This window comes from Chrysochloris asiatica, unplaced genomic scaffold, assembly GCF_000296735.1.
Source record: "Chrysochloris asiatica unplaced genomic scaffold, ChrAsi1.0 scaffold00019, whole genome shotgun sequence".
Taxonomy (NCBI): Eukaryota; Metazoa; Chordata; class Mammalia; order Afrosoricida; family Chrysochloridae; genus Chrysochloris; species Chrysochloris asiatica.
The window spans coordinates 2,978,308-2,988,550 of NW_006408537.1; the positions used below are offsets into that span (position 1 = coordinate 2,978,308).

The 10,243-nt window shown below is 41.5% G+C and overlaps 1 pseudogene; it reads left to right on the plus strand.

The window, feature by feature from the left end:
• Positions 1–7,132, plus strand: part of LOC102816549 — a 43,744-nt pseudogene extending 36,612 nt beyond the window's left edge.
• Positions 7,133–10,243: the final 3,111 nt, after the last annotated feature.

Sequence of the window (10,243 nt, forward strand, 5' to 3'; positions counted from 1 at the left end):
GGAAGGGATTGTAACCATGGCAATGAGACGATATACAATAGAATAAATGTAAAACTAATGTTCTTCCATGTAAACTATCACATAATTTACAATGAAACATTAAAAAAAAAAAAAAAATCAAATTCCCGAGGAATCCCTGGGTGGTGAGTCTAGCTAACATGCTTGGCTACTGATTGAAAAGTTAAATGTTCATGACCACCTAGAGGTGCCTTGGAAGCAAGAGCTGGCAGTGTACACCCAACAAGTCAGTCACTGAAAACAAAAGTGGTGTCATGTTTTAGGATTGCAATCAATGCCACAAAACAAAATGTGCATGAATTGTTAAATGCTAAAATAATTTACTTTGTAAACTGTTCTCCCAAAGCTTGGGTCCAACACCTTGGAGTGATTGAGTCCAATTAACAAATAGTCCAGATAAACAAAGAAAGAGAAAAGGCTTTATTATTATTAGAGAATTAACTACCTGGAACACACACAGCAAAGAAGTGCTCTTGGTATTCGAATGACACTTTGTTACAAGCACTTTTTATTCTATTTTTTTGAAAAGGTTAGTCACATACTACATGTAAAGAGGGCTACAATTCTAACACACTAAATCACAAGGTGGTCATGATGCCCCCTATAACCATCTCAAGGAAGGCAGGATTAACTATTCTAGCACTTGTTTGTCCAGATAGTCACTCCTTATGAGAGCAGAGACCAGGCTCCTGGCAAAGCCAGGCAATCATTTACATTCCAATTTAAAATAGTCAAAACATGCATTTCGGAAATAAGGACAAGTTGGAAGTTGTGTAAAAGATGCTTTTAGGAAGTACTTGATTATATTTACTTTTTTTTTTTTAACTTTTTATTGTGAATTGAGTGAAGGTTTACAAAGCAGACCATAAGTTTTACATTCAACAAATCATATACTTTGCTTCATTATAATTACTGTAATCTCCTCCATGTACAAATAGTTAACAGTTCTGTTGTTGTTGTTAAGTGTCATCAAGTCAGTTCCGACACTGTATAGAGTTTGCAAGGAGCGGCTAGTGAGCTTGAACCACCAATCTTGCAATTCAAATAGACTTTGCAGTCCAGCACATTAACCCGTAGCGCCACAACGGGACTAGTATTTACCTCTGTTCACCAAAAGGCTTGCATTACAACCCATATCTCCCACTTGTTGTATATTGCCTGTTACCCATATTAACATGTGAATACCCTCTAGCCTGAACTGACTCCTCGGCACATAACAACAACCCTCTAGCCTGTGAATAATTTTCCTTCACCCTCCCCCATCACTGTCCCAGTAACCATCATAGAATGCATCTTTTATCAAGAAAACCTTTTCTTATCTTGTTTACAACAATGGTCTCGTACAACATTTGTCCTTTTGTGATTTGCTAATTTCACTCAGCATAATGTCCTCCAGGTTCATCCATGTTGTAAGGTGTTTTGCAGATTCATCATTATTTTTCAACATTACGTAGTATTCCATTGTATATCTGTACCAAAGTTTGCTTAACCCACTCTGCTGATGGTCATTTAGGCTGTCTCCATTGTGAATACTGCTACTATGAACATGGATGTGCATATATCTATTTATGTCATAGCTCTTATTTCTTGTGGCTATACACCACATAGGGGGACTGCTGGGTCATATGGTATTTCTATTTCCAACTTTTTGAGAAAGCGCCATCTTGTTTTCCCCAGTGGCCGCACCATCTTAGAGTCCCACCAGTAGTGTAGGAGGGTCCCAGTCCCTCCATACCCTTGCTAGCATTTGTCATTTTCTGTGTTTTTGAGCTTTGCTATTAATGCTGGAGTAAGAGGATATCTCACTGTTGTTATGTTTCACATCACTCTGATGGCCAGTGATTGTGAGCATTTCTTCTTCTGAACATCTTCTTTGGTGAAGTGTTTGTCCATGTCATCTCCCCATTTTTTAATTGGATTATTTGTCTTCTTGTTGAGGCATTGAAGCGTTCCATAAATTTCAGAGAGTAGTCCTTTGTCTGATATGTCACTGACAAACATTTTTTTCCAGTCTATGGCTTTTCTGTTTACTCTTTTGGTGAAATCTTTTATTATACATATGTGTAATTTTAGGAGGTCCCAGTTATCTATTTTGTTTTCTGTTCGTGTGTTTTCAGTTATGTTTGACAGTGTATTCATGCAGTGTATCACAGTCCCTAAGTTTGTTCTTATCTTTACATTAATAATATCTTTACCGTTTTAGGCTTTATATTTAGGTTTTATAATTTTAGGCTTTAATCCATGTTGAGTTCATTTCTGTATGAGATATGGGTCTGGTTTCATTTTTTTGCAAATACATTCCCAGTTTTTCTAGCAACACTTGTTGAAGAGACTATCTCTTCCTCATTTAATGCATTTTGACACTTGTAGAAGATCAACTGACCATAGGTGAATGGATTGACTTCTGGGTTCTCAATTCTGTTCCATTGATGTGTGTCTCTCACTGTACCAATACCAGTTTGTTTTCACTACTATGGCTGCATAGCAAGCTTTGAGATTGGGAAGTGAGAGGTCCTACTTTGTTCTTTTTTAAATAATGCTTTGCTTATTTGAGGTCTCTTTCCTTTCCATATAAAGTTAATGATTAGTTTTTCCATCTTTTTAAAGAATGTTGGAACCTGGGTTGAGAATGCATTATATGTATAGATTGCTTTGGGTAGTGTATGTTGTGTGTGTGTGTTAGTGTTTAGTCGAATTGACGCTAACTCATTGAGAGCCTGATTAGGGTTTCCAAGGCTGCAAATCTTTATGGGAGCATAGAGACTCAAACTGCGGATCTTGTGGTTAGTGGGCCAACAGGTAACCACTATGCTACTAGAGTTTTGTTTCTCTGGTTAGATTTACTCCTAAATATTTCATCTTTTGCATGGCTATTATAAATTATATTTGCTCCTACTAAGTAAAATAGTTATGCTTTCAAAATGGCTGCATGTATGCTCTCAAGACTTTTACCCAAATTACAATTAAAAGTAAAAAAAAAAAAATTAAAACAACAAAAAAGAAAACTCTGAAGTACAGTTAACTCTGACATACATGTGGTCACCACAAATGGGGTCAAGTCAACAGCATAGAGTTAATGGTTATAGGGACCATTTCACCATTAAATGAGATAATACAGACATACAACATAAGGAAACCATTACATATTCTTACTGTCATTTTGAATATGGCTCAACCATAGTTCATTAGCGTTCTATGTGTGAAATTTATTAAATTAGCATCCTGGCTGCTTTCCCTGGTTGGCCAGTTGGTTGTTGTTCTTTGGTGCTGTTGAGTTTGTTGTGACTCACAGTAACCTTATGCACCACAGAATGAAACACTGCCCGGTCCTGCAGCAACCTCACAATTGTAGTTAAGCTTGAGGTCATTGCTGCTGCTACTGTGCCAATCCATCTTGTTGAGGGTCTTCCTCTTTTTCACTGATTCTCTAGTTGACTGGGGTCTAAACAGAAAAGCCAAGTATAGATAGCTATGTTGTCAAATGCAGGTATCTAATGAAAAAGAGGAGTCCTGGTATGGCACTGTGGGTTAATGCGCTGGACTGGAGAGTTGGTTTGAACCTCAAGGTTAGAGGTTCAAGCTCACCAGTGGCTCCGACTCAGCAATCCTATTTTAACCAGTTCTATTTCTTGTGTCATGGAACGGCTCCACAGCAATGATTTATTTCTATTTTAGTTTTTGTAAGTAGTCTGTTAATAGGTTTTAAAAAGATGTTGTTGCTAGTTGCCCTGAGTCAATTATGACTCCCGGTGACCCCATATGTGAGAGTAGAACTGGTCCATAGGCTTTCTGAGACTGTGACCTTTTGAAAGCAGGATAGCCAGGTCTGTCTCCTGAGATGTCGAACCTTCCAGCTAATAGCTAATAATTCTGAGGTGTTGAACCTTTCACTTTACCTTTTTTTACCAAGCAGGACAGACCAAAATTAACTAGTATTCCGGGATGCTCCAGGTAAATTGTGTAACTACATCAGGCTTTTGTTTCCATGTTAGTTATTTTAAGCCTAACAGTTCCTACCCCTTTCCTATTTCACATAAAAATATGCATGAAGCTTGAAGCTTCTTGGAAAAGTGATGTTATGTAAACTCAAAGTAAAAGTGAAATAAAAACAGTGTCAGTGTGGTATGTACACAGTACAAAATGGACCAAATTATCTTGCTAAGGATTGGGACAAAAATAGCTCTGTAATCTTGCATATCTATTTAAAAAACAATTTTGCATATTGCGTATTGTGCAAATGCTGGTACAATGCTTTCACTTTCCAAAACCTCAAGGGCAATACAGAAGGGAAATAGTATCTGATAAAATGTTGGTTGAATTAGCAGTTTAGTATTCTCCTTACAGAGGAAATAATACAATATCCAAGCTCTTGTCTGTTTTCAACTTTTGGAAAAACCACAGGTCAAAACTCTGTTTCCAGATGGGAATATTATTACATGGACAGAGATTGGCTGTGAATTTCCATATTATTATAAAGGTCACCTTACCTGTCCTTTATAAATGATTCAAGGGTTTTTTTTTTATGATTCAACACTGTTGTTGTTAAGGTGGAGTCGGTTCTGACTTATAGCAACATTGTATAGGATTTCCAAGGAGCGGTTGGTGGTTTTGAACTGCTGACTTTGTAGTTAACAATCCAGTGCTTACCCTATAGTGCCATACCACGACTCCTTGATTCAAAAGAGCAAGGTCATTTAGAACTCTTTTTATCAGTGTTACCGAAACATCACCTTTGCTGCCTAAACTGCTGAAGGCCATCACCTCTGAGTAGAAAACGGAAGACTAGCGGAAGACCCAAGTAGAGCTAAAAGATATGGAAGGATGGGGAAATCACTATTGTTATCTAGTGGCTCTGATAAACAGACCCCCTTGCAAACACAACCCTTTCTCCTACTGATAACAATGCCCAACAACTGGAAAACCTTTATCATTCACTTTGACATCAAAGAGAAAGGGCCAACAGAAGGAACATTTGAGATTTGTTGGTCTCATTGTTAAGACCAGGAAGCTTTTCTCCAGCTTCAGACCTAGAGAACTGGAAGAAAGAAGAGATTTTCCACCTCCTCTCTCAATTGGTTTCTCAGTACAATTGCGATGCACTATATATGTCTGTTATTTTATCATAATAAAACAAACCAGTGTTAGAAATTGGGAAGGGAACTGTATGACAAGATGGACTCTTTTTATTGATAAAATCTAAGCTTTGCCAGAAAAAACAAATGCCTGTCACTTTTGATAGTCCAAGTTTTTGAGATACCAGAGCTTTCCCTACCATCACTGGGATGAAGCAGAGATGAAGCTGTGGGACAAAGTTGCCAAAGCTCGTCTGTCTGTCATTTCCATCCGTATGGGACTCCTGGGCTGTTTTGTAGTTCTGACTCTGCCTCAGACCAGCCATTTTACTGCACAGACAGACATTGTCGAATTGAAACAATGGGGCTGAATAACCTGTTTTCTTTGTTCCGTTATGTTTTGTAATGGATAGATACCATAATAGATTTTTAAATGTTTTGGAAAAGTAAAAACAATGCACAAATGTGTGGTTTAATTAGGCAATTTACAGAAGCAGGGTGCTATAATGGAAAAGTTTTGGGAACGAGTAGATGAGAATTAGGCCTGATTGTCTCAGAAAAGTAATTCAATGAACCTCTTACAGTAACATTTGTTGACAGCCATCTTTTCGGAATATGATCAGTTTTTTCTCCAGTTAATGAAAATTGCTTTTTAACAGCAACACCAATTTTATCTATAAATTGTTGGTTCTACATCTTACCTGCATAGTTTTCTCTTTGGTGACATACAGCGATCATTGTGGCTGAGGAGTAAGTTGTTGTTGTTGTTGTTAAGTGCCGTCGAGTCGGTTCCGATCCATAGCGACCCTGTATAGGATTTCCCAAGAGCAGTTCCAAGGAACTGGAACTTCCTCTTTCCTTCTACTGCTTGTATGTATGGGTCATTGTTAACAGGATCGGTTAACGTTTTGTGGGCTAAGACTGTAGGAGCAGAAGTGGGTTGCTTAGCATGGCATGTAAGAGGTGTGTTCGTGTGTTGCATACGGAAGTCAAGGGAGCGGTATGAATCATACATGGATGAACCTCACGTGGGTGAAAGTGTGTGTGTTTGCAAGGACCTTCGCGGTTGTATTATAACATGATTTCGTGGGTACAAGACTCTGGAAGTGCAGGTGCGGTGCTAAGAAAGGCGTGTCAAGAGAAGGACAATCGGGATTTGAATCAAGATGCTTTGTTTTGTTTTGTTTTTCCTGCCTCCAGAAGTGATTGGAAAATGGTCCTCTTGAGATGGATTCTTGGAAGGTATAGGAGAGCAGTTACCGTGTCTCTCTCTCAAATCCTGGGGTCTTTCGCAGCTGAAAAGAGGCTGCGTAGGTGTGAGGCTCGGGTGGAAGGGAAGAAGCGTCAGTTAACTTCCTTGACCGCGGTGTGTGTTCTGGTAGCTGTGTGCGAGAGGGGTTGTACATCCCGCCCCTGGGCAGGGAAGGGGCGGAGCCGGGCCGGGCCCGCCCCCAGCGGTTCCCGCCTCTTGGCTGTTCCTCCAGGCCGCTGCCCGGTGGCTGGCCAACCTCGATCACGGCCGCCCGCTGGAAGCTTGGAGCCGGGATTCCAGAGTTCGGAGCGCGGGCGCCGTGCTCCACGGCTGGGCCGGGCTGGGCAGAGCTGCCGCGCCTGCTGGTGAGTCTCGCTGCGGAAGGCGCAGATCCGATGGGTCGGGGAAAAGAGGTCTGGACCGCGATGTTAGGAAGCCCCGGAACCCGATCCTGGGCAGTGGGGCCAGCATCGCAATGTTGGGAAGCCTGAGGCCCCAAGGCGAGACGGTAAGGACCACGATGTTGGGGAACCTCAATACCCAAACCTGGATCCCGAGCCCGGAAGGCGGGGCGAGGAGCGCCCTCCGCAGGACGGTGGGGAACGAAACCAGTGAAGAGAATGCAGAGGAGAGGAAAACTGGGGCGGGCGGGGCGCGATGGGGAGTCCAAAGGAAGGCATCCCGGGAAAGGAAATCAACCAGTGGGGTGGGGCAAGGCGTGTGTGTAGCTCCTATAGAGAAAGATGGAAGGGGCTTCTCCCTAAAGGGTATGCTTGGGAAGCAGGGTTGAACTAAGAGCCGGGATGAGGGAGAAGCTTGAGAGTATAGGAACGCTGCAGCAGCGGCTAGGGATGGGGGTTGTGGGTTGTCGAAGGTGGCAGGGTGGGTCACTCTGGGAACCACTCGGCTGTGGCAGCCCAGCCCCTCGGTGGAATGGGATCTTGAACTCTTCGAGAGGGCGCCCACTTGAGAGAGGGAGGCGGAAAGACCGGGCAACCCAAGATGGACAGACGAGCTTGGGAAGTGTTGAAACTTGGGTGGGTGGTGTCTAAAGGAAGGGTGTGCCTCGCAGACCCCGCTCGGGTACCTGGAGGCTGGGCAGCGATAAGCACTCTAGGCACAAACCCGGGGAAGAACCAATGGCGTGAGCGGGCTCTCTACCTTGCTCTAACTTGCACTCCATATTTCTGAGCAGGGTTAGAAGTGATTTTGCATAGGCCCACAAGAAGAAGGTAAAAGAATAATTATTGAGTTGAATTTCAAATGTCCTAGTAATATCTACTTGTGTGTGGTAGGCATAACAACTATGATAAATGCGTTTCATATTTAGATCCACAGGTGTTACTAGCTTACCCACTCTCTTGTATTCAGAGCCTCTGAGAAAAAACTGGGGGGGAAATGAGCACCAGGAAACGCCCACAAACGCACTGCATTGCACAGCCTAGTAAATACGAGGAGTATTGTAGGGTTTGAGACTGTAGCGGTCCTTTAATGAAGTTACCAGCATGAAAGGTGGACTGCCCTTGGCTGTGCTCTTGCAGTCCACAGCCTGTACATACCCTTAAACTGATTCACCCAGCAACGGAGGGACCCATGAATGGGTATCCAAGTGTCTGTCCGAAGACAAACAAAGGAAGGCGTTGTCTGTTTATTCTGTTATTTTGTCCTGAGTGCAAATCTCCCTTCAATTTGTTTAAATAATATTGAATATACCCCGATCATTATCGTTAATTATATATGGTCATTTGCATAATTATTTGGTGTAAACGCTAATTCTAGAAGATCCAGGGTTCATAAAATCTTCCAAGTGGGTTTCTCTATTGGAAGCTTCCTGGGTTTAGAGGTAAGAGGAGTGGTAGTGATGGTCAGAACGCAATGTGAATATTGGTCCATCTTCTGACAGCAGCTGAGAACAAAAGGCCATTTTGGCAAGTAGCATTGGGTCTACTTTTTTACTTTATAAAAAAGAGATCTCTCTTGTTATCAGGTTGTGAGAGTTGGAAATGTAAAGGTAGACGTTTTATAGCAAGGAGGGGAGTGATTAACTTTCCAGTCTAGAAGCGGAGGTCCCTAGGACCATCAATGGAGAAGAGCGGAGAGCGGGACCCTACCCAGAGAAGCAGTGATGCCTGAGATGGAGGCAGAGACGATGACGTGGAGAGATGGAGCAGCTGGGGACTTGAGATCCAGAGAGGGAGAGGGGCTGTGTGTTGACGACCTGGGGGATGGGGGCAGGCTTGCAGGGTATATATACCCTTTGGTTGGTTGATGATGCATGGAGGGGATTGTAACCAAAAAAAAAAAAAAAAGAGAGAGAGAGAGAGAGATCTCTTCAATAATGACACAAATTAATGGGAAAGCAATGTGTTCATTTTACAAGTTATCATTTACTTTTAGGACAGGCTTTTTTCATTGAGGGGATGTCTATCTGGTGGCACTGTAGGTTAGGCTTTGGGCTGCTCACTCTAAGGTCAGCAGTCAAACCCACCCTATCTGAGGTCTGCTCCCTTGAGTCTGTGAAACCCTATGTAGATTTCCCCTATATAGTTGCTCCATGGCAGTATAGTCCTGGATTGGGACCATAGGATAAGCACTCGACCTCAAGGTCGGTTTGAATCATAAGATTAATGGTTCAAATTCACCAGCCGCTCCTCAGAAGCCCTATTCAGGGTATCTATGAGTAGGAACTAACTCCATGGCACTTTACAACAACAACAATATATCTTATTTAGTGGTCTGAATCTTTCATTAAAATCTGCACTGTCAGTATTGCAGCAGAATTTTTATTCACTTGGACAAAAAGCTAGCTGATTCTTCCAATTTCTTATCCATATTATTAAAAATAAATATGCCAATATTTATAAATTCAAATGAGTGTTTCTCTTTTTCAGAAGCCTCATCTTGGCAAGTTGTGTACTAATTCTAGTGGTCATTGCTGAGAATAGTTTTGAAGTGCCTGCTTTGGAATTGCCTTCAGAGTTTTGGAACGTTTATCAATGTCACCGGTGGGAAAGAGCCAAACAGCGCTTGAGGTCAACTTTGACTTCTGAGGTGGACGATATATTAAGTACATCCATTAAAATAATGAAAGTCCTCTTGAAGGACTGGTAGTTCTAAAAGGGGCATCCAGTAAATTTGTATATGTGCTTAGAATTGGAGAGAAATTACTTTGAATCACAACCTTCATTTAAGTGTTTTTGTTCTGGCCCTATTCCTTTATTGTTATATCTTATAGCCTACTGGAAAAAGGCCTTCCTTTTTCCCTTCCAGATACTGTTTACCAGGAAGTTTCTATCACTGCATATTTTTATAAAAAACAAAAGACTTATGGGGTTTTTTGGTTGTTGTTTTTTTTTAAATTAAAAAACATACCAAGAAAGCCCCTTGCCCACATGGAATTTAATGTCTGGTATCTGAGTTTTTCTGTGAAGGATCAACATAGAAGGTGAAAGAGGATGCATTTCTGATAGTCCATTTTAACTCTGGGATTGTAGGGTATACAGTGTAAAACATGAGCATAAGGCTTTTCTTGCCAAAAAAAAAAATAAAATCCCAATTTTTTTTAGTTTATAGCACAAAACTTCACATAGACATGGCTTGGATCTTTAGCTAGCTGTAGCCTTGAGCAGGAGTCCTGGTTTGGCACTGTGGGTTAATGAGCTGAACTACAAGGTTGATTTAAACCACAAGGTAGGCAGTTCAAGCTCACCAGCCACTCTTCGGAAACCCTATACAGGGTCACTATGGGTCAGAACCGACTGCATGGTATTTAGCAACAACAAGAACTTGGAGCAAGTTAATGTCTTTCAGCCTCAGTTTTCTTATCTAATAATGAAATGTTTACTTCATGGGGCTGTAATGAAGCTTAAATAAGATTTATGGATATAGAGGGAGCATGGTG